This window comes from Lissotriton helveticus, chromosome 1_1 (assembly GCF_964261635.1).
Source record: "Lissotriton helveticus chromosome 1_1, aLisHel1.1, whole genome shotgun sequence".
Lineage (NCBI taxonomy): Eukaryota > Metazoa > Chordata > Amphibia > Caudata > Salamandridae > Lissotriton > Lissotriton helveticus.
Window position 1 is genome coordinate 20927283 of NC_136057.1, and position 24943 is coordinate 20952225.

The 24943-nt window shown below is 46.5% G+C and overlaps 1 protein-coding gene across 2 annotated transcripts in view; it reads left to right on the plus strand.

Annotated features, from left to right (window-relative positions):
- The first annotated feature begins 705 nt into the window (after positions 1-705).
- BTBD18 (BTB domain containing 18) overlaps positions 706-24943 on the plus strand; it is a 98547-nt gene continuing 74309 nt past the window's right edge. The window contains exons 1-2 of one of the 2 annotated variants that reach the window (XM_078674056.1): positions 706-840; positions 21278-21383. The gene's annotated coding sequence lies outside the window, so the exon portion shown is untranslated. Of the gene's footprint in view, positions 841-2646; positions 4893-21277; positions 21384-24943 lie in introns of those variants that run through there. The other variant, XM_078674066.1, reaches the window with a different exon arrangement.

Genomic DNA, 24943 nt, shown 5'->3' on the forward strand with positions numbered 1-24943 from the left:
GGCCATCTTGCATGAACTCTTTTATGGAATACTGCAGGTATTTTGCAGATCATTTCTAAACCACTCCCACTACACAAAGGGGGTGTACTTTTAGACATGTGTGTCAATATTGTACATGGCTGCATTTTCTACTCACAATAAAGTGTTATTCAAAGTGTCACACATAAGGCTGGACATTTCGCACAAAAGTGCATTGAAATAGGAGGGGACGAACAGCATACCTGCCAACATATGTGAAGATAAATATGAGGGAGCTGTTTGATAAAAACAAATGAAAGGGGGGGGTTCAACACTGAGTTTCATTGAAGTGAAAGTAATTACAGGCGGGGGGGGGGGGCTGCTTACATAACGCCATTAGGCGTGGAGACCCAGGAAAAGAAGAGTTAGGAGTCCAGCCCTACTCCTAGGCCAGACAAGAAGCAGAGCACATAATTTCAAGGCCCAAGTTCAGCAGGCTCGGGGTCCTCCATGGCCGCCTCTTCAGCCGCATCATGGCGCCGCCACAACAGAGGGGCCCTCTAGCCACCCCATGCAACTCTCTGATCCCGCCCTGACGTGCTGAACATCCAATAGAATCCCCGCTGCGCTCCATATCCCCGCCCACTTTCCCTCGCGTCTGGTTCCGCCCACGCGCATCTAGGACTACAGAGGCCCATGAAGGACGCGCATGCGCAGTGTGGAAGCAGGCGGCGCCAAGCCTTCTGGGAGGGATCTTGTCTGACGGCCCAACTATCATTCAAAGACTGTCATGCGTGGCCGTAGCCGCGCGCGACCTGACGTCACCGTGTCGGCGTTCCTACGTCACGGCCAGCTCTCCATCCACTCGGCGTCCCCGTAGAGGTATTGAGCGCTTCAACGCCTCGCCAGAGGCAGTAAACGCTATGTAAATGTGACTATAAAACAATATAATTATAAAAGCAGGCGGAGTGAGCGTCCTGAGAGTAAGGAGCCCATGGCCGGATTTGTGCGCGCGCGTAGGGGCGGGCCCTTCCTCTGAGGGAAGCAGGCTCGTGCGGCTCTGGCTCCGCCCACGCCGCGCGGCTCCGCCCATGCGCACTTCACTCTCGCGCCGGCGCGGGTGAGGTACGCGCACCAGGGAAGGCGGCCATGAGGGGCGGGGCCGCGAGGCCCTGACAGGCCCCTGGAGGCCCCGAGATCACAGCCGTGGCTGCTCAGGGCCCTTCACGGGCCTCCTGGCCGGTTAGGAAACTACCAGTGCCGCTTGTTCTCGGCTCCTGGCCCTGCTTCGGACGGGGACAGTGTGCGGGGCCTTCACAGCCTCCCTGTGGGAGTTGAAGCGGCGTCGACTCGACCCCATTCCAGTCAAGAGTTCTGTCCGTTTAAGGGACGTCACTGCCCTGACTGTCACGGCCCCAGGCGTGACAGTTACTGCCCCAAAAGTGACTGACTGTCCCTGCCCCAGAAGTGACTGTCACTGCCCCGGAAGTGACTGTCACTGCCCCGGAAGTGACTGTCACTGCCCCAGGAGTGACTGGCACTGCCCCAGGAGTGACTGGCACTGCCCCAGGAGTGACTGGCACTGCCCAGAAGAGACCATCACTGCCCCAGAGGGACCATCACTGCCCTAGATGGGCATGACACTGCCCTAGAAGGGCATGCCACAGCCCTAGAAGGCACTGGCATTGCCCTAGAAGTGACTGACTGTCGCTGCCCTAGAAGGGACTGGCACTGCCCTAGAAGTGACTGACTGTCGCTGCCCTAGAAGTGACTGACTGTCGCTGCCCTAGAAGTGACTGACTGTCGCTGCCCTAGAAGTGACTGTCGCTGCCCTAGAAGTGACTGTCACTGCCCTAGAAGTGACTGACTGTCCCTGCCTTAGAAGTGACAGTCACTGACCTAGAAGTGACAGTCACTGACCTAGAAGTGACAGTCACTGCCCCGGAAGTGACTGTCACTGCCCCGGAAGTGACTGGCACTGCCCCAGGAGTGACTGGCACTGCCCCAGAAGTGACTGACTGTCCCTGCCTTAGAAGTGACAGTCACTGACCTAGAAGTGACAGTCACTGCCCCGGAAGTGACTGGCACTTCCCCAGAAGTGACTGACTGTCCCTGCCTTAGAAGTGACAGTCACTGACCTAGAAGTGACAGTCACTGCCCCGGAAGTGACTGTCACTGCCCCGGAAGTGACTGGCACTGCCCCAGGAGTGACTGGCACTGCCCCAGAAGGGACCATCACTGCCCTAGATGGGCATGACACTGCCCTAGAAGGGCATGCCACAGCCCTAGAAGTGACTGACTGTCACTGCCCTAGAAGTGACGGACTGTCGCTGCCCTAGAAGTGACTGACTGTTGCTGCCCTAGAAGTGACTGACTGTCGCTGCCCTAGAAGTGACTGTCACTGCCCCAGAAGTGACTGTCACTGCCCCAGGAGTGACTGTCACTGCCCCAGGAGTGACTGTCACTGCCCCAAGAGTGACTGTCACTGCCCTAGAAGGGCCTGTCACTGCCCTAGAAGTGACTGACTGTCACTGCCTAAGAAGTGACTGACTGTCGCTGCCCAAGAAGTGACTGACTGTCGCTGCCCTAGAAGTGACTGACTGTCGCTGCCCTAGAAGTGACTGACTGTCGCTGCCCTAGAAGTGACTGACTGTCGCTGCCCTAGAAGTGACTGACTGTCGCTGCCCTAGAAGTGACTGACTATCGCTGCCCTAGAAGGGACTGTCACTGCCCTAGAAGTGACTGTCTGTCACTGCCTAAGAAGTGACTGACTGTCGCTGCCCAAGAAGTGACTGACTGTCGCTGCCCTAGAAGTGACTGACTGTCGCTGCCCTAGAAGTGACTGACTGTCGCTGCCCTAGAAGTGACTGACTGACTGACTGTCGCTGCCCTAGAAGTGACTGACTATCGCTGCCCTAGAAGGGACTGTCACTGCCCTAGAAGGGACTGACTATCGCTGCCCTAAAAGAGACTGGCACTGCCCTAGAAGTGACTGACTGTCACTCCCCTAGAAGGGACTGTCACTGCCCCAGAAGTGACTGTCACTGCCCTAGAAGTGTCAGCTTAGTTACTACAACCCTGTGCTCTCAGTGGAGCCGCACATTTGCTGTTTGTAAGGTGCAATGCATTAACACCAGCTGCTGGCACCCAGTCATTGCTTTATCCTAGCCCATTCCTGCGGTATGCCACAAAGCCCTTGCATCCTTGTGAACGCTACCTATTTTGCAGAATGCCCCCTTGACAGTGGCATTCACACTCGTAAAGTGACATCCCACCATACACTTCAGTGCTGTCATCCACCCTCATTATTTATATCCCAGTTCGCCATCCTAAAATGGCTTATCCTTTAGTGTTGCAAGTAGGCATCCGCCACTTACTGAACATTGCCCTGTTATCTATTAAAGTGTTTTTTGCACAGCACTGAATGTTGCTTTGTGTCTGTTAAGAGCAATAATAATCTCTCAGTGGCCCAATGTTATGTGCAACAACTTCAGCTTTTCTTTTGTTTGTAGCCAATAGCTCTGCCCAGTTAGGTTGGAGGGTGTTAGTTGGCATGCAGCCCGACACCAAATGGTCTGCCGCAGGCATAGTGTCTTCCCAGCGGGGGGTACCACTGAATGACTACAGACACGGAGCTCGGAATCACAGGTCTTTATTATTCTGTGTGCAACTGCGAACTCCACATTCTAAAGCAACCTTCACTGCAATGCCCTCTATCAGTTATGTCATAACTAAAGGGTTCTATACTTATTAACTCACAAGACCCATCTCCCCCCTCTTAAACGAAAACCTACCAATTTTACAAAATATGTACCCATATATACATTTAAATCCCCTCAATTAATCTCTTTGTCACTGTAATTGATTGAACCCAACTTAGTGCGAAGTTGAGACCAGCCACCATCAATCTCCAGGAGCGACGGGGATGGTGGAAAGGCAGCAGAAGTCATGGTTGACACAGCATGTCAGACTACCACCATTCCACTCAGAACCCACAGAGATCAGATGCGGAGTGCCCCAGGGCTCCTCACTGAGCCCCACCCTCTTCAACGTCTACATGGCCCTACTGATCCTAGCCCTCACCAACGAACCCACAGCTGCCAGAAACCACTTTCCCAACGGGATGAAGGCAGTCTCCACCTCAATGTGAGACTGCTGCCTCAAACTCAACTCGGACAAGACCGAAGTCCTTATCCTGGGATCCACCCCCTCAGCTTAGGACGACTCCCGGTGGCAAACCGCCCTGGGAACACCCCCCATTCCCATGGACCACGCCCAAAACCGTGGCATCATCCTTGACTCCTCGCTCATGATGAACTGCCAGATCAACGCTGTTTCCTCATCATGCTTCCTCACGCTTTGCCTGCTTTGAAAGACCTTCATATGGATCCCACCGAATCCAGAAAGACAGTCACCGATGCATTTATCAGCAGCAGACTCAACTACGGCAACACACTCTATGCCGGCGTCACCCAAAAACTCTTCAGGAAACTACAGAACATTCAAAACGTCACAGCCAGACTGATCCTCAATATTCCCCTCCCCATCCACTTCACCGAACACCTGCAAGGACTTCACTGACTCACAGTCAACAAAAGGATCACTTTCGAGCTCTTGACACATGCCTATAAAGCCCTCCACGACGCAGGACTAGCTTATCTGAACCACAGCCTATCATTTCACGTACCCACCAGACACCATTGCTCCGCCTAACTGGCCCTGACCATTGTGCCACAGATCCGCAAAACCTGGACCAGAGGAAGATCCTTCTCCTACCTAGCCACCAAGACCTGGAACACCCTGCCTCTCCACCTCAGGCAATCCCCGTTGCTGACCTAATTCAGGAAGGATCTCAAGACCTGGTTCATCGACTGAACCCTAGCGCCCAGACGGATCAGCAGCCTGCCTCCACCTGCTCCTTGAGACCCTCACGGGTGAGTAATCAAGCTATACAAATCATGATTGATTGATTGGGTGCTTTAGAGTCTGTCTCTTTTTCACCATTGAGATCTGATGAACTATGAATCAAACCTGAAAGCTAGAAGAAGGTAATAGATTTCTGAGGGCGCTGGGCAGTCACCATGTGTGCTTTGGTTCTGGAGAGGTTCTGCATCAAAGGGAGCATCAGATTTTCTTTTCAACATCTGACGTGCAAGCCATCTGCCTCCTCTCTGGAAGACGATGTTTTCTGCATGTCATCTTTGGTCAGCATATGTTTTCATCTTTTTTTTCTGAACCAAGTCCCTTGTATGAGTTGCATTCTCAGCTCTTTCTCTATTATTGGTCCACTGGGGTATCTTAGTTGTCATTGCTCTTCCGAACATCAGTGTTGCCGGACTTTCACTGGTGGTCTAGTGAGGTGTTGAGTGGTAAGCTTTCGATGTACAGTTTCACACAGTTTCTAAGTTGAGCTTCTCAAGTGTAGCAGTCTGCACAGCTTTCTTTAGCGTACTCGTAAATCTATCAACCAGTCCGTTCGCCTGAGACCACAGAGGAGTGCTCTTTTGTTGCGTTATACTTAGATACTCTAAGAAGTCTTAAACTCCCGAATATTAAAAGGCAGGCAAAGATGCCACCCAGTCTCTCAATTACTTTTTCTTGAGTGGTGGTGAGAGAGAGATCCTCAGTTAATGGTAATCATAAGCATTCGTCCACAATCACCATCGGGTAATGTACAGTGTCTAGTGGACCGAAAAAGACAATGGCTCTTCTTCCAGACATGCTTCAGGAGTTCTGTCATGTGCAGGATGTGTTGAGTAACTTTTGTAGATAGACAGTTGCATTAATTACAAGCCTTTAATTCTTTTTCAACTTGCTCGTCGAGATATGGAAACCAGAATCGGTTTCTGAAAGCTCTTTTTGTGGCAACGATTGCCCTATGTCCTTTGTGGGCCACTTCAATAATTTTATGCAGCAGGCTTTCTGGAATCAAGATTCTCGAGTCGCGCAATAAAACTCTTGAGTTATAGGCAGTTCATCTTTGACGTTTCTGTACTTCTGATATTCAACCTCATTGGTGAAGAGGTCAAGTGTGCTGGTTCTATGACTGATGTAATTATATCTTATAACTTTAGTATGCTGCTATTATGGCTCTTGGTTGTGATAATCTGGGCTAACGAAAGGGCAGCTGGTGTGTTTGATTTTACAATGAAGTTGATATAAGCTTCAGCTGATTTGGATGAAGTGCCATGACCTTGAATGGGCACTCTGAAAAAGTAGTCAGCAGGGTACTGATCCTTTCCTTATAATTGTACTCTTGTAGCGGTAGTCTTCAGTGCGATGAGGAATCTTGGCCTTTGGATTTCCAAATATTGTTAGTAAAGCTTGATGATCAGTTACCAGCGTAAAAGGCTTTCTGTACAGGAATACATGGAAGTGTTCACACGCTCCTATCACGGCTAACCTTTCTTTGTCAGGTTGTGAGAAAGCCAATTCTGGTTTGGACAAACTACCACTGTCATAGCCACAATATGCCTGAGCATTCAGTGTGTCCTCTGTGCTGTGCAAGGATGGCACCTAACACAACCGGGCTACTGTCAACAACAACTTCTGTATGAAGTTTCAGATTGAAATAAGCCATTTCATAAGCATTCTCAATAGCTTGTTTGATTTTCTTAAAACCGTTCTCACATTCATGTGACCACTGAAATTAAACATTCTTTTTAGTCAGCTCCCTCAATTGAGCACTTACTGTGGAAAAGTCTCTTATATATCTACAGGTCTCGAAAAATCCACTCGCGTTTGCAAGCCCGATTTAATTAGGATGAGCTATTTTTAGGTCCTTACTGGCGAGTAGGAAGACAAACGGACTTTTGACCACTGCCTCTGAAAGCAGAGCAAATGTGAGAAGATAGCAAGATTTAAAGGCATCCTGCTTGCTCACAAAGTGAATGAGCAATAAAAATGCCTTTAAATCATGTTAACTTGTCACATTTGCTCGGCTTTCTGAGACAGAGTTCAAGTACATTACATTTAGGACGAGTAGATGTTTCAAGTTACTAGACCTGCAGGTCTAGTGAAATTATGATTTTTCCAGCTCTGACCTAGAGCGGTAGCTGGCCGTGCCAAGAAATGAATGCACCATTGAAACATCTTGTTGGGGATCAGCATTGGACAGCGCTTGTACTTTAGCAGGATCAGGTTTCATACCCCCATCAGAAAAGATATGGCCAAGGAATCTTAAGTTTGTCTTATGGAACTCACATTTGTCTGCATTCAAAGTCAAACCTTCATTACCCAGTAAATTCTATTTTTGTGTGAGTACCTTATCATGCTCTTTTTGGCTAGCTCTGAAAAGCAATATATCAACACTATAATTGAACGCATCCATGACAGGCTGTATGATACATCAAATTACGTCTTGAAAAAGTTCTGCAGTTGATAACACACCAAATGTTAACCATTTGTATTGAAACAGACCAGCATCTGTAGAAACGGTTGTAATGTACCTGGAGTTTTCTTCGAGTTCCAACTGATTATAACCTATATTCAAATCAAGGTGAGAAAAATCTTCGCACCATTTAATTGTGTTATCATATCAGCAATGAGTGGACCTCAATGTCGTTCTCGTTCAATTGGCTTGTTTGCCTGACTCAAGTCAACGCGTATACATACTGCCCATTCACTGTTCTTTTTAGGCACTACCACGATGGGAGAAACCCATGGCATGGCACCAGTGCAATGCTCAATGATAAGCTTTAGTAATGATTCAAGTTCTTTTTCAACCGCATCTTGTAAACAAAAAGCAATTTGCCTATGTCTTTGAGCAACAGGACGAACGGCTTCATTAGTATGCAACCTTACTTTCATTGTCTTAAGCTTTCCCGAACCCTGAAACAACTAAGGGAACTGACTTACTATTTCATGGTGAGCATTCATGTTGTAGTTCACGGAAATCAGTTTCATATCAGCGGCTGTGCTGAAGTTGAATAGACAGGCACTTGACGCTGCCTCTTGAAGCATATGGATGGGTACTTGCTTGTTCGTTTTCTTGTGTTTTATTGTCGCTACAAATGTACTTTGACTTTTTAACGGTGTCAATACAGCCAATGTATAATGTTTATCAACACACCACTGTCGATTGATGAAAGGTATCGAACAACCGTTTATTTTCTATGTAATTTTCGGACAATGTTTGAACGACTGGTGCTTTAGCATGTTGACTTTTCTTAGACTGACATTTTTCTGCGCATGCAGCTAGTCCAACATGCACACGCTTTTCTGAAGTAGACATCGACATGGCACAACCATTTTCTTCGCTTTCACTTGATACTGTGTGGAGGAACTGTTTGACGATGATTAGTATGACAACCGGCTTCATTCAGTATCGTTTTGATCTTGAACTCCCAATCTTACTCTGGATTTTACATATATCTTTCCTGGGGAATTCAAGGGGGATGGCGTTAAACAGATGAGTCAGTTTGGGTAAAATAACCATTTTCACCAAGTTGACCCTACCATAAATTGTCAATGGGAGATTTTTTCATCTTGCAAATGTACCATCCACTTCTTTTGTGATCCTATTCAAATTAATCTGAGGGATTTTGTCTAAGTCGTAAACAATGGTGATACCCAGATATTTAAACTCTTTACTTGTAATGCCATCCCAGCCATCAATGTTCCAGCACATCACCTCGGTTTTGGCAGTGTTAGCTAAGTATCCCAATAGTGAACCGAATTCTGCTAACAGGGTCTCAGCCCTTGGAATAACCACCCCGGGATTATCCGTATATAGCAACAAATCATCGGCATAGAGAGCCAACTTACTACAATATTGCTGAGATTTGAAGGGGGAGATTGCACCATCTAATCTTATAGCTTGTGCTAATGGCTCTATATAGATGTCAAAGAGCAACTGGGAGATAGAACAGCCCTGTCTAGTTCCTCTATGAATATTGAAGCTAGAGGTTAGCATACCATTTAACAGAATCTTATCGGAGGCACCTTGATAACAGTTTATTAAGGTTTGAACAAAGAGAGGACCGAAACCCATCAGTCTAAGTACCTCCCAGAGATATACCCAACAGACTCTGTCGAATGCCTTAGCCGATCGAATGCCACTACGGCCAAGGGATCTGCTCGACTTATTGCCAAATCGATGTTACCAATTAGCTGCTGGGTCTGCTCCTGGATATATTTCCCGGTGATAAACCCTTTTTGATTCGGGTTTATCATCTGAGGTGCCACCTTGTCCAATCTCCCAGCCAAAACGCTCATGAAGATTTTATAATCTGCATTCAGCAGAGAGATTGGTCTGTAGGAATCTGCTTTTAAGGGATCCTTCCCAGGTTTTAAAATGAAAATGATAGTTGCTTCTTTCCAGGAATTCGGGACCCGACCTCCCACTCTAAACACCGTGTTAAATAAGATAGCCATTATCGGGGCCACTTTCTCAATGAGTAGTTTATAATTCTCACAGGGGAGCGCGTCCGTAGCAGCTGCCTTGTTGTTTTTACATTTTCTTATTTGTTCTTTAATTTCAATCTCAGTAATTGGGGCATCTAAACGACCACAACCCTCGTTAGTTAACGTTGGTAGAGATTTACTCTTCAACCAACTTTGAAGCGTATCAGAGGTGGGCACAATTTCTACCTGGTAGAGTTCTGCGAATAAAGAGAGAAGGAAGGCTTGCATAGCCCCCACTCTACTTGACTTATCCCCGCTTTCATTTATTATCAATTCATTAATGTTATTCTTTGAGCAGTCTACTCTTGCTTTCCTCGCCAAGAGTGCACCTGCCTTCTCACCGTACTCGAAGTTTTATATATTTTTTGTGATCCACTGTGCCCTAAATTTATGATCTAACTTCCCCTTATATTCCTGGCGGGCATCTTTCAAACAGAGATACCCTGGGACCGCTCCTTCGCCAATGAAATATTTTTTTCCTCCAGAGTCTGTAGCTCCCGAGCACCTGCCCTATTCTTTGAGCAGATAAGACTATGTAGGATGCCCCTGATGTTAGCTTTAAATCCTTCCCAAACATAATCCATGGATGTAGATCTGATATTATCACCAAAATAGTCTACAGTGGCTGATTTAAGTGCCCTTGCTATATCAACATCTACCAGCATGGACCTTTTGAGTGTCCATCTGAGGGATAGGTTTGGCCTTTTCCCAACGTATGAAAACAATATCGGGGCATGGTCAGAAACATGACTAGGCAAAACCGTAATCCTAGTAATATTGACCACACTTGGCCTATCTGATAGTACATAATCCAATCTAGAAGAATGGGCGTGTTTCATGCTGTGAAACGTAAACCCTTGTTTATTGCCATTTTTACCCTCCAAACATCTACCAGGTCTAAATCATCTAACATATTTTCCAATGCTCGTCGTACAAAGTGACTCTGATTTGATCTATCTTTCTTAGGGTCAAATAAGACATTAAAATCACCTCTAATTAATACTGGCAATACTATTTCAAGCATGTTTGATTGTAATTTGCAAATATACATCGGGTCATCACTGTTGCGACCATAAAAAGAGGCGCATGCAAGTTCAAACCCTCCAAAACCTAAAAAAGTCACTAACCACCTCCCTGACTGATCGGACTGGATAGATTTGATGGAACATCCTACTCCCCGTTTTATCAATATGGCGACCTCCTTGCTGTGCACTGTCTGTTCAGAGGAGCAAAAATATTCGACCCAAGGATATTTAGGGAAGATAGATCTACTTTCTTCATAACTTAAATGTGTCTCCTGAATAAGACAGATCTGAGCAGGGGATAATTCTAGATATTTCATGACCAGCCTTTGTCTACGAGGACACCTTAATCCATTATCATTCCAGGTAATACATTTAACCTTGTTACTCATAAGGAAGGGCCATGCCATCTAAAAATAAAACCCATATCCACCTTAACAGCCGGCTTATACGGTGAGATTGAGGATATATATATATGTTTTTTTCTATGAGCAAATTGGCATCTTCAACTGAGCGAAGCATATACATGATTGTCCCACATAACTTTGCAAAGATGCTGGGAATTTCAGTTGCGCCTTAGCCCCCAATTTGTTCAAAGCCTCCATTCTTTGCCCAGTTCCCATTGTTTTGTTGCAGTGATATGCGAGACATCCGATCTAATAAGAAAAGAGAATGAACTAGAAAAGGCTGTTGATGATATACTGCTCTCCTTTAAAGCCGAGGAAAGAGATGCTTCTTTGACAGTATACGTTAGGAAATTAATTTATATTTTCCTTGGCTTTTGCTTAGCCAGATTCCTTTTAAATGGTTCGCAATGCACCCGTTGTATCTCCTGGGCAAGATCTACATTGGGGAAGTTTTTTAACACAGTTTCTTTTAACAGAGAGATTACAAATCCTCTAATATCTGCACCTTCGATTGCTTCTGAGACATTTATAAGTCTCAAATTATTCTTCCTAGAATAGTTCTCAAGATGCTCAAGGTCCTCCTTCAGTGCTTTATTCTGATTTGCTAATTTTGTCATCTCCGTTTTTGACATATGGAGCGCCTCCTTGGTTTTCGGTAGCTCCTGTTCTAATGCATCCGTTCTCAAAGAGACCTCCTCCAACTTTTGAGCTAACACCACACAGGAGGCTTGAATCGCAGCTTGATTGGTCTCAGAAACTGAACCTATTTCCCATTTCATCCTTCAAAGATAATAAAATATCTGTCAGGGACCCAGAAGAGCCCACTGGACTTGAAATGCCTGAAGTAGTCCCAGAATCAACAGGATCAACAGTCACAGAGGGAGAATCTTGTTGACCTTCACAGGCCTCACTCGCCTCGAAAACAGTAAACCTATTTGAGACACCGACTGCAGGGTGGATGACAAAATTAGAATTGGAGACTCCTGACGCACCAGAACTCTCAGCGCTCATTACTGTATCTCCCAGGACAACCTAATGGCTGGGGATTGCATGACTACTAGCGAAAGATCTGAGCTATCGGGAAAACTGTGTTGTGCAGGGTCTAATATAATGACAGGTTGCAGCCTCCCGGAAACACCCTTATCTGGAGCCTTGTCTGGATCCAATATCGTAGAGGAGGACGTAGACAAAACCTTATAGAATGATTTTAGGGAAGGTGTTATCTTCACTTTTGAGGACACTATTTTCTTACCCCTACCCCTGCCCTTTCCTCTTCCTTTAGGCTCAGCTGCGGGATCAATACTAGCTCCTTTAAACTTAGCTTGCTTATCCAATATCTTATCCAATACACGCACTTCCACTACTGGTGGAGACGTTCGGTGGAAGGGGTGTCTGAGGGATATCAATAATACCATGTGCTCGAACTGCCCTAGCCCGCAGCGTATATCTGCAGGCTCTCGGGGAAGGGAGATCAGACTGCTGCTGCTCGCTTGCCTCACATGTTTCCATGCAATAAAAAGACCCAGAGACTCTGCTGAGAACTTGACTGGGCAGAACACGGGGAATCACTCGATATCCCTTACAGAAAACAATAGAATTAATGTCCCGCAAAAGTCCAACTTTGCTCTTACCTTCTCGCTGGGTATGAGCCACCAAATACTTGCTGCAAGGTCCAGACTCTAAGCATCCTACCTGTATGCTTGATTCCCCCAACAGAGAGCCGCCGACTCCGCCGCCGTTACTGGGAGTCAAACTGGAGTAGTGCCAGTCCTGACTCTACCGCCAGTGACACGGACCTGGAAGCAGAAAACGCTGCTGCACCTCCACTCTCGGGCCGTGCCTTCCCACTGCGATGCCTGAAGTGCCAGCAGAGTCCTGTGGAGCTCCAGGGCCATGCGTGATATACGTCATCAAAGTCGGGGGGAAAATCACCCGATGGGAGAGGAACAATAACCCTGGAAGCAGGAGCCGGAAAGGGTAAAAAATAGCACTACTTTTAGTTACATTCAGGGAAGACCGGGTTAGTCCCTGCTTGAGGCCAAACGAAACTCATGGGAGCAGGGGCCTCGACCGTCTAGCTTGCGGCCGCCATGCTTCCCCTCACCGCCATCTGCATCCTCCTTTTTCCCCAATATTATTCTGCTTTTTTCATTTTCATTACAGTTTGCCTACTTGACCTATGTTCATTTAGTCTTATATTGAGAGTTTCTCATCAATGTGCTTTATTTAAATTGTTTGTCTTGTTTAAGTTTAGTTGTTAAACATTTTTTGGTTTATACTACTTTACTTATTTTAATTTTTTTGTTGGGATGGGAATTTCCCCTGTATGGTGTAAAATGGTGTCCTCTGCCGTGTGTGCCCAAACTATGAGTGTTGGGTATCTAAGTTTTGGACTCTGACCCCAGTCTCACATTGATCTAGCTTGTGTTTGATGGCTTAGGCCTGCTTTTTATAATGAGTCTGATCCTGGACCTGGGTGGGGGCACCAAGCGGGCCCTCCATCATGGCAGAGATTTAGTGTCCTTGTTGCAGGTTTGTGCATGTAGCAAAGTCTTGGCAGTAGTCCGTGGTTTTTAGAATTCATAACATGACCAGTCCTTTTTATCCATATCTCAAGAGTAAAGGCCTACTGGCCCACTTGTTTAAATTCTGCAGCTACTGATAAATTCAGGTATTAGTACTGAGAACCTGAGCGCACGGTGAAGTATATATTGTGTGACAACTCTGGTGCCCTGGTCTGATTGACCCCTTAAATATTTACTTAGATCCTCTTAAGACCGAGGGCTGCTGATAAGTCTTCCTCAAGAACACCATTTATGGAAGTAGTTAACCATGGGATTGCAGTTCCTGTTGTTAGTGTCAAAGGCCCTTAAAAAGGGAGTCTGCCTGTTGCCTTTCTTCCTGATGACTGTCACATGTGGCAGTTGATAGTCAAGTGAAAATTGCCCGCCCTGTTTTGTGCCTCTCAATCCTGGAGAGATGCCCTGTTGCGAATAGCATCTCTCTAGACAAAGGTGCCTGAGATGAACACATGCATGAAATCAGACCCAGACTAGTTCTGTAGGCAAGACAGAATACACATCCCTTGTCTCCCATCTGGATAAAATTGGGAGCTATTGAAACACTTGTTGTTCCAGTTTCTAGTTCTCTCTACCCAAGGAGGGGATGCTCCACGGAATATCTAAACGACTACTGCTCAACCAGAGGCAGTGTCTACCGGAAAGGCAGGTTCCTAGAGGGAAGGGTACTTCACCTGAGTCTGATCTGGAGGAAGAACTGTTTTCCATGTGCTGAAACTCGTTTAATGTCCTGCCTGGAACAAAAGGGGAATGAGCGAGCAACCTTGCGGGAGGAGCTGACTACAGGTGTGGACAAGAGAAGTTGACTCTGATGCTGTGGGTCCATCCATAAGAGACTTGTGAAGAGCGTGTCTGGCCTAGTTATTAGCTTTGAGTTGCAAATGACGCAGAAGAGGAGGATTTACAGCACTGCCAAAGTTTGCCTGAGCTGGTACTCCTTTCGACTCTGCCGTTGTAGCAGCGGCACTTGCTTGTGCCCAAGCAGCATGTGCTGCTGAAGTAGGGACACCCTCCTGACTGGTATGCCCTCCTGACTTGCTGCCATACAGATTAAGATTGTGGCTATCCCACAGGCATAGGTCAATTGTGTTTCCGTGTGGACTACTCCACAGGAATTGAAAGCCATTGCTTCGAGGTCCAAGTATGCGGAAGTGACTGAGTGGCTGTCCGTGGCACATGTACGCCAAATCCAATCCAGCTGCAGCTGGCCAGAAAGTCCTTGAAGCAACCTAGACAACAGACCCCGGACCTATACCTGAAAGAGCTTTGCATCAAAGTATCGTTCAAGCAAGGTCCGAGCGAGTAACCCAAAGGCTCACCCATCTGGAAGGGGGCAGCCCAATAGCAGTCAAAGGGCTCACTTGCTGCCGATGCTGTTGCGAAGAACAGAGCCACATGCCACTACTGCCTCAAGGACATCGTGTGTTGCCACGCCTGCCTGCTGCGAGAAGAGCTGCCTCCTGCCCTGACTGGCTGGCGCACCTCCTCCCCAACAAAAGAGGAACGTAGACTGGAGAGCAGAGGCCAATGCAAGGCCTACTGCAGCCCCAAACCAAGGATAAGAGGCTGAGCACTATTACTGCCAAAGACTGGCAATCAGGGCAAAAACATGCTACAACTCCAATAGTACCGAAACCAGAGCAGTCGTTGAGTAAAGAGGGGAAAGGGAACAGAGTAAAAACTGGGGCAGCCTTGTATGTAAGTATTAGCCTCATTTGTTTAAATATCTTTATTGGTATTTTCTGATTTTATCATAACTGACATCATATTTGTTGTACAGCTTTCTCATTTATCCGTCACGAAGTTACAAAGCCCAAATAACGTACAATAATGCAGTTGACAACAACATCAAGCTTACAGACACATACATTATTTTGGGGTACAATTGAAGAAGTCTCGGTGTGCTGTCGTTTGCGTATATTGCCGCAGCATGGTTATTATATTCGTTGCAGGGCCATACATAGCATGATCAGGTCATTTCTTGTCTAAGCTATTACCATAATGTCTGATAAACAGTCTCTATCCTCACATCACAACTGCTTATCGGTCGAGCTTGAACAACATTATGAATACAATCTGTGTGTGATAAGAGATTACGCGTAAATACCAATAAGACCTTTTTACCCAAATAATCATAAATGCAAAAAACTCAACTAACAGCATTACAAACTGCCATCCAAACTATGTGAGTTGAGTCGCTTTTACCTGTCTGGCATAACATTGTATTGTCTACACCCCAATATGTTATGGCTCGCCTAGTCCGGGGCCAAGTAAAAGTGTGTGACTGTGTGTAGCTATAACACAAAGATGAAGCCCCCGCCCCCCCCCCTCCCAGCAGCCCGTGGGGTTTCGGTGAGTATTAGTAGTGTGTGGGATATTACCTGGATAGGCAGCTGTTTGTGCAGCCGGACACAGCAGCACCCCGCGATCAGACCACTGGGTGCCACCCTGCCTATCGCACATCAGCAGGTTGCACCTTCTCTGCACTCACTGTGGCCCCATCTCGAAGAGCCACTAGCATAGTATCCCAGCCCTGCGCTATAGGATATTTGCGAAGCCCTGCCGTCTCCTCCCTGTGGAGCGCCGTGCTCTCCGCCTAGGCCCATATTACAAGTGATCGCCTCCAACCCGCAACCACTGGTGGATCGGCCCGTTTCAATTACTTCGTTATTAAACTTCTCACCGTTATTAAACCTAGATCTCAGAATCTTGAGGCGATCTTATTATTTTTGGTTCTGGCATAAAGTCCCAGCAAGCAGATCTCCTATGACAATGGCAGGGGCGTGTCTGTACATGAAGCTAGTGTTGTGGCTACCTCTCGCCACTAGAGCTGCAGGGATGCGGACAACCAGAGCATGTGTAGCAAGTCTGCACCTAGCTGCTGACAGCTCGGGCATGCAGAAGTGGTAATGTGAAAATATTTATTTATCTTGTCCGGCGAAAGATACGCCCTTTGCATGATGTATGTCTGTATAAGTTTGAATCTGGAGTTCCTAGGTATGTGCCTGGAGCTCGCTAACCCAGCTTCTCATCCTTTATCTGTCCATGGCCAGCCTCTGTCTCCCAAGCAACTCGGAGCCGTGCCATTGGCTTAAGAGTGTGTATAAGGAGCGCTTCCACTAACCAATGCACCACATGGGAGCCCGCCCCCATAACATGTAAATATTGAAGTAGCAGATGCGTTGAAGGTTCTGTCGCAATTCCCCCCAGTGCTTTCAGAAGGGAAGCGTGTAAGAGGAATTGGCCTACTGGCAACCCAGAATCCTCAGCTTGTGTCGCAAACGGCAATAATGTCCCATCACTGTAGAGGTCCCCTAGTGTGGCTACTCCTGCGGCACACCAAGTCGTCAGAGCTGCTTCCGATGTATTTAACTTGCCCCATGGCGTACCGAGTAGCGGCAGAACAGGGGCATATGGGAGGATCGCACGAGTAAGATATAAGCTCCTCTTATAGCAGCGCCAAACCCAGATGTAGTGGTTCTGGCCTTGGAGATTTCGTAACTGGGTGGAACAGACGGCAGATCTGAGAGTGGGTCCAGGGCTGTGCCGTGGTTGGCATGTCTTCCAAACTCCGACCATCAAGCCATTTCGTCGCCCATTGGAGTTGAGCAGCCAGGTAATACAGCTCCATGTTAGGAACAGCCAACCCGCCCTGATCAGTGGGGGCATATAGTTTCCACAGAGCCATTCACGGTCTCCTGTTAGACCATATGAAATCCCGAAGCAGTCGTTCTAATTCTCGAAAGAACTGTGGCGGAACATTGAGTGGGAGATTTGAAAAATAGTACAGCAGCTTGGGTAACATAATAATTTTCACCAGAGTGATACAGCTTATGACATTTAGAGGAAGTGTCTTCCAGAATCGCATTTGAGCCCAGGGGGCGGAGACTGCTCTCAGATTACCCTCAAAGAAAGCATCAGGTATATAAATATCCCGAGGTATCTGAATGTGGTGGGGTACCATGTGATCTGTGAGCCATTGAGGACCACGGCTTCTTCTGCAACACCGGTACTGAAGGGATAGACCCCCGACTTGGCCCAGTTAACCCGAAGTCCAGATATTTCCTCGAAAGTTCTGAGTATATCTGCAATGGACGTCCAGATCGCGGTAACATCCCGAAGGTATAATAACAGATCATCTGCGTATAGGGAAATGGCGTGTAACCCATTACCTAACTGTATGCCCAATGCCTCCCCATCCCTCCGGAGCATCATCGCTAATGGCTCCATTGCCAGAGAGAACAGCAACGGGGACAAGGGGCAGCCCTGACGCGTCCCACGTCTCATCTTGATGGGGTCTGAGATCAGGCTACCGGTGCGAACTCGAACAGTAGGCCGCTGGTACAATAGTCTGACCATATTGAGAAAGTGATCGCCCAGTTCAAATTTGCATAAGACTGCCGCCAGATATGGCCACTCCAGAGAGTCAAAGGCCTTCTCCAGGTCAAGCACCAGGCAGCCCGATCTAGGCCATCTATGTGTTGCATAGCCCTTACAACCTACCTACTGGCCCAAACTGGTACTGATCTTCCAGATGACGGCGGAGCCCAGACATAATATATACACCCACTTCAGGTGGCCTCGCGCGGGGAAGCTTCCGACTACACACGCCAACACACAGTGCGCCTGCATGTTCCACCTGACGTCGTGGGCCATAGATAATAGGCCACAGTTCTCTTAGTACACACTAGACACATTCCTTTCCCTTCCATTGTTACATACTAAGCCGTGACTCCCCCTTTAGTCTATACCAATTGCCTGTGCTCACCCTGATAGCCCGCTATGATGCTCACCTGATTGCTAAGCCGTATGTCGAATTCATGTGATTACACAGTCATATTCTGTACGTGATGTGTACTCTGGATGCTTTTTTTTGTCGTCTTTACAGCCTCCCCTTGTATTGTACTATGTTTTTCTTTTTCAAAAACTAATAAACAAAGTTTAAAAAAAAATAAATGTGTTGCATAGCTCTGTATCCTAAACAATCTGAGAATATTAAGGGAGGTGCACCGTGTTGGAACAAAGCCATTTTAGTCAGGATGTACCAATATTTTCACTACGGGAGAGAGGCGCCTAGCCAGCAGCAACGCAAAGACTTTATAATCGGGAATTAAGGCGTGCTAATGGGCGATAGGATCCTAAGAGGTCGGGGTGTTTATCAGGCTTGAGGAGGGAAACCATCAGGGCCTCGTTTTGTGTATTTGTAAGGGTGAAATCATCTAGCGCAGTTTCATTCACTTTCATTAACTGCGGCATCAAGATATAAGCGTATGCTTTGTAAAATTCAGTGGGAAGACCATCAGGTCCTGGCGACTTTCCGTTTGATAGTGAATAAATACTATCACAGAGTTCCTCCGGATAGAGAGGAGCATTCAGGTCCTCGTATTGGGCGCATATCGGCTTCGAAAGATCCAGGTCTCCCAAGTAGGTTTGTAGCTCTACGGGAGTGGCTCGCACACGCGATTTGTATAGGCTCTGATAGTGCCCAATGAATGCTTCATGAATGTCTAGTTGCGTGTAAGCAACTCCTCCGCTCGCCGTCTTCACCGATACTATCGGCCCAGATGAGTTATTTTGGTGAATGAGCCACGCAAGTAGTTTTGCCTGCCTTATCACCCATTTGGTGCGTCTGTGCCCAGTGAGCAGCATCATTTAAATACTTTAGCCGCTCTAACAAGCGCGCATGTTCCGCGCTGTGTGTTTTTAATGAGTGGGGTTCAGCTCCTAAGGGGTTTGTGGAGGGGAAAGGGGGGGGGGAAGACACAACTTTTGTCGTGTTGCCCTCACACACCCTGAGAGGTGTCATGCTTCATCATTGGGCCTTGCTCCTCGTTGGGCCGGTGCTCCGATGCTCGACGGGCTCACCGTTTCCGGGGCTCTTTGTCGGAGATCTTTTGGAGGAAGCCTTTGGGTGCGTGCGGGTGTGTGGGCAATGGGGGTTGGTGTGCACAAGGGGAGTGATTTAAAATAGGTCATTGTCGGTCCCAGTAGCAATAATTTTAATGGTAAGGGTGGATCCTGCCTAACTAAAAATAAAGTAGACGCTCTATGGGGATGTAATGTTCCTAGCAGGCCGTCTCTAAAGTGGGGCCGACATGTTTCGTGCCAATTGTTCCGAGGGAATCGGTGGGCACTTCATCAAGACCAAGGTGAATTAAAGTGCACAAAAAGGGAATATTACGGAAAAAGGGAGAAAACAGGCACCAAGACATTTGGAAGTAGCCTGTTATGGGGCCCTAGTAATCCTGTGTCTGGGCGAAGTTGGCACCCGTTAAACAGTGACTAGGGCCTGATGGGGTTGTTAGGGAGTGCGTAGTTGCTCTACTCTCGTGGGTGGCGGTAACTAGCCAGTACGCCTACCCTCGCTCCGTATCCCTCAGAACAATTGGCACGAAACATGTCGACCCCACTTTAGGGACGGCCTGCTAGGAATATTACATCCCCATAGGGCGTCCACTTTATTTTTAGTTAGGTAGGGTCCACCCTTACCATTAAAATTATTGCTACTGGGACCGACCCTGACCATTTTAAATCACTCCCCTTGTGCACACCAGCCCCCATTGCCCACACACCCAAAGGCTTCCTCCAAAAATATCTCCGACAAAGAGCCCCGGAAACGGTGAGCCCGTCGAGCATTGCAGCGCCGGCCCGACGAGAAGCAAGGCCCAATGATGAAGCATGACACCTCTCGGGGTGTGTGAGGGCAACAAGACAAAAGTTGTGTCTTTTCCCCCCCTTTCCCTTCCACGAACCCCTTAGGAACTGTACCCCACTCATTAAAGACGTTCCCCTTGGAGCTACGGATACAGGACCTGCTTAAATATTGGCTCCAGGTCCCCACCTCTCTTCTTCCAAACCGCTCTGTGTGTTGCCAGCTGCCCTTGAATTCCATCTGCGGCATCTTGTTCACTAGTAGCTAGCCGTCCTTCCAAGGCGGTGAGCTCCCGCTCCAATTGCACGCGTATACCTGCCTGTGCCCCATGTAAGTATTAACCTCATGCCTGTTGCCCGGGTATTTGATACTTTTTATGTTAGTGAGTAGTGTCGAGTTTTATGGTACAATAATTTATTTTAATTTTTTTATTTTATAAAGAGAAACCCCGGGCTGGACAATCATTTTACTGCTCTGTTGAGTATTCGCCCTTTTGCACCACCCTACTAGCATCCCTGAGAAGCTTGTGACTGCTCGCCATCGCTGAAGCTGAGAGGCAAGTTCTGAAGGAGTTGTACTTGGCCCTGTTTCCAAAGCCACAGTACGACATACCCTGGTACACCCACTGGCTGTGGCCCAGTTGTCCCTCCCCGTGGACCCAGTTGTCCCTCCCTGTGGACCCTTGCATAGGGTCTCACAACATTCTTTCACCTGCTTTACTTGCTTTATTTTTAATGGAATTAATACTGGCCCTTCTTAAATTTAAAAAAAATATGGTTTTGCAGCATTCTTTTTTTCTGATTTTAACTTTATAGATGTATACTCTGATTTCATCAATAATCTGTGCTCTCAGTTTAAGAAAAGCGAAGCCGATTTGCAGTTAGTTGCTCTTTTTGTGGGGCTTTGTCGCTATTTGTCGCCACTGTGAGCCCACATTTGGAAAGAAGGAACAAAGACTGTGAGGCTTTATTTTTGCAGAGGGTAAAAGGTACCAGAAGGAGCGCATTGATTTCAATTACCCACCATATAGGGCAAGTGTGTAATTATGTAATGTCGATTCTGGGTATTTTCCTGCAGGATATCCACCAACAAAGACACTGTTGTGGTGAACTTTGTTGCTGAAATTGACTTTGAATATTCTTATCTATGTAGCTCTGTCAGTTAACGTGAACGGTATTTATTTTCTGCCTTTTGGAAATAGTGACCATTACACCATTCACTAAGAGATACATTTTTTTACCTCTTTCTTTTTAGGTAGAGGTTCAATCAAATTCCCAAATGACATGTCTGTAAATCTCATGGGTTTCTGCATAAGGTACCACATCAAAGCTGCTGCTTTCCTGTACAGGCTGATCACCAGGTAAGGTGTGAGAATGCCATGGAAGATGCTGCCATCTGTGATGTTACTGATGAGAAAATTTGATTACTGGAGTTGACCTATTGATTACTGGAGGCGACATATTGATTCATGGAGGTGACGTAACCTTCCCGGATTCCTGGATGGCGAATGAGTCTGGCAATGTCCCCCAGTGATTCACTGTTCTAGTGGTCTGAGTGCCTTTCAGTCTCTTGCCCACAGACAGATTTCACTGTCTTGTTGAAGATGTATACTCTAATACAGTCAAATGTATGTAGTGGGCTATGGGCCAGCCCCAGGCTCTTGATTCGATAGGTTTATTATTTGCCTCATTTTACTGCCTATTATTTGATGACTTTCCTCCCTATTCTTTTTTTTTTACCCCACTTCTGGAGCATTTGTTCTTTACTATGTTCTGATTAAATTACATGTGTCCTTCCACTTGCTGCTTGCATTCAAGGAAACACTTTTTATTTAGCTTTTAGCACTTCATGGTGTTCTGCTTTCCCCCCTCAAATACCCTCTCTGTGACACCCCATTCAAGGAGCCACAAGGCATACCTGGCTAACTAAGCTCCAACTGGGGTGGTTGTTCGTCCCTGGGGTCCTGGCGCCCGTCCTACTGTGGCTGTGCAAACTAGGTGAAGTATAACACTTTATGCACTTGAATTTCAGGGCAGCACAGGGAGGTAGTATGGGCGCACAAACTCAGAACTCCGTAATCAAACAGTAGGCACAGCGTATCACTATCCAACTTGATGCTTGTCATTTTGTTAATGCAATTTGAAAAATGCTACGTACACCAGAGGCCTCCTGGGCAACCAAAATTAACTTCAAAATAAGTTGTGTATTTGTAAAGCACACTATCACCATTTAGGGTGTCCCGCTGTTCAGCAGTTGTGTGGGTGCGCCTGGCCCTACCTTGGATAGGTGGTTATTGAAAAACAAGGACTTCAGCTTCTTTTGAAATTCAAGCAGAGAGGAGGGTCTGATATGGAGCCGGAGGTTGTTTCATGCTTAAGGAGAGATATAAGAGCATCCGTTCTCCTGATCTGGTTCTGTGTATGCATGTGAGATTGGTAGAAGGTACTGTGAATGCGGTAGGTGGGGCCTAGGTTGTGTAGTGCCTCTAGTCTGTGTGTGTGTGTGTGTGTGTGTGAGAGAGAGAGAGCGTATGAACGAGTGAGAAGTTTGAAAAGAGCACATTTGTATATCGGGAGCCGCTGGAGCTCCCTGAGGTGTGGTGTGATGGGAGTCCTGTGTGGGAGGTGGAGGATGCGTCTTGACTCTGGCTGCTGAGCTCTGGATGGTTTGTGGTCTTCGGGAGAGTTGCTTGGTGATCATGACATCGAAATACATTAAGTTAAGAGAGAGGTTTTCCTGAAGGGCAACCAAGAAAATATGGACTCGTATCCGCGGGGCAAACAGACCATTGCTGAACAGCAAGTAAGAAAAGGATTTTCCACCAGGTCCACAATTTGTGAACATAAGGAACTTGTAGAATATTGACATTAGACAAACAAAGTGTCCTAGTGCACTTATGCCAATTAAATTGTATTTTTAAGAATCAAGGGGCCTATTCATACGGACATTTATGCACAATGACTTGAAAATATTCTTTTTGTGGATAGGTAACTAGTGCAGTTTAAGAAGAATGGGGTTTGGCTGGAGAGTTGTGGTGGGTTTGAGGGATCACTCGAGCAGCTTGATTTTGGATTACTTGCAGCCGGTGTCGTTGCTTAGAAGTGGCAGTACAGGGAGTTGCAGTAATTCAGTTGAGAGCCAATGGTGGCCGTCAAGATGACCGTACAAATCCACCAGATCAACACACAGAGAATAGGCTTGAGCCTAGGGACGGCCAAGGAACAGGTGAGGGGAACAACTGATGAAATTAGTGATTAAGCTTATGATTGGCATCAAATTTAAGCCCTCAACTTTTGTCGTTCTGGCCAAGGGCCACATGCCAGTTGGTAGAGTACGAGGGCGATAGATCTGTGCCAATCAGTAGGATCTCCGTTGTATTTAAATTGATCTTAAACCAGTAAACCGACATCCATTTTCTGATGCCATTGAGGTATTCAGGTAGAGAGACCAAAGAAAGATCTGTATTCCTTATCTTAAAAATAAGTTGGGTGTCTATAGTATAGGATACATCTGTCCTTCGAGTATGCTGTGGAGTACTCCATTTTGTGGTCACAAATAACTTGGAAGTGGAACAAAGGGGATGATTTGGCCCCCACATTTATATACACTTTCTAGAGGGGATATGGATCCACTGTCTAAAACCTCAGAAGGGGTTTGGGGTAGTTCTCTTTCAAGTGTTCGTCTCAGACTGCTCTCCAAACACCTTTGTGTAAAGTGAAGCTTTTCATAGTGGGTAGCACTGGGACTATCTCCACGCTGGAGCATCCACAAGATGGGCACAATGAAGTGGGAGGTGTCTGTTCTTGGCAGTCAGCAGCCTTCTTGACACGTAATCAGGGGCAGGCAAAAGGGCAGGGTTGACATAGAGACTTCCTCACCTAACACAGCAGAAAGTTGTGGGGAAACTGAGATAAAGAAAAAGACTAGACTCCTCTTGGCAAGGCAAAAGCAGGTTTACTGTCGTGGCATAGAGAGCAGCTATCCCGACAGAGGTAAACAGCCATTCTCGATTTTGCTGCTCGCAGGCAGCCCCTTAAATAAATACTTGAACGAACAATTCTTCGTACAAATGGTTGAATAATAGGTTACTCAGCAGTTACATATTTTTTACAGAAAACATCACTTCACCTGTGTCCCTAAACCTATGACTTCTCTCTTATTATTGTGGACCACATGAATAGAAGATTCGGAATCCTGAGGAGAGTTTCATTACTCCTGTGATAAAAATTCTCCCATCACTAATTGGGTGGTGAGATTTTATGTCCACCTTTTCATCCCTTCTACATTGTGGAGTAACGGGTATAAGGAGCTAGGTCCCCGTTAAGAAAACCATCACTACCAGTTTTTGATGAAAGTGCTGGGAGACCTCTCTTGATTAAGCCTGAAGAAGGTGGTTGGATTTACTTATACCACCGAAACGCGTCGCCTCTTGATTTTTAGAACTACCAAACCATAGGGGTTTCCATGGACAAAACAATAGAAGGAATCAACCTGTTATGATCATTGGTTTGGTTGTTTTTGTATATTCATTAACACTTTCGATATTGTTTATATTTTCCCATATCCTGTGTGGTATGAGATTGTTTTTAATATGTGTCACAAGTATTAATTGTATTGCTTATTTTGTACATTCTAATCTTATTGAAGGACCTATCAGATAAACATTTATATATTGTTTTTTTGGCTACTGCTATAATTAATGGTGATTGTTTGACTGTTTTAATGTGGTGTGTGAATATAATGGTATGCTTATGAGAAATCCCAAAAGGAATTTATTTCTGACTCAGTGTCACTTTGGCGTCCTGTTCCTTTGGTGAGTAGGACCCCTCTCTTTTCTGGGGATGTTTTTGTAAATATGCCAGACCTATCGCCTGAAGACACTACAGAAAGCTGAAAGGAGGGGTTGAGCATTAATAGGAA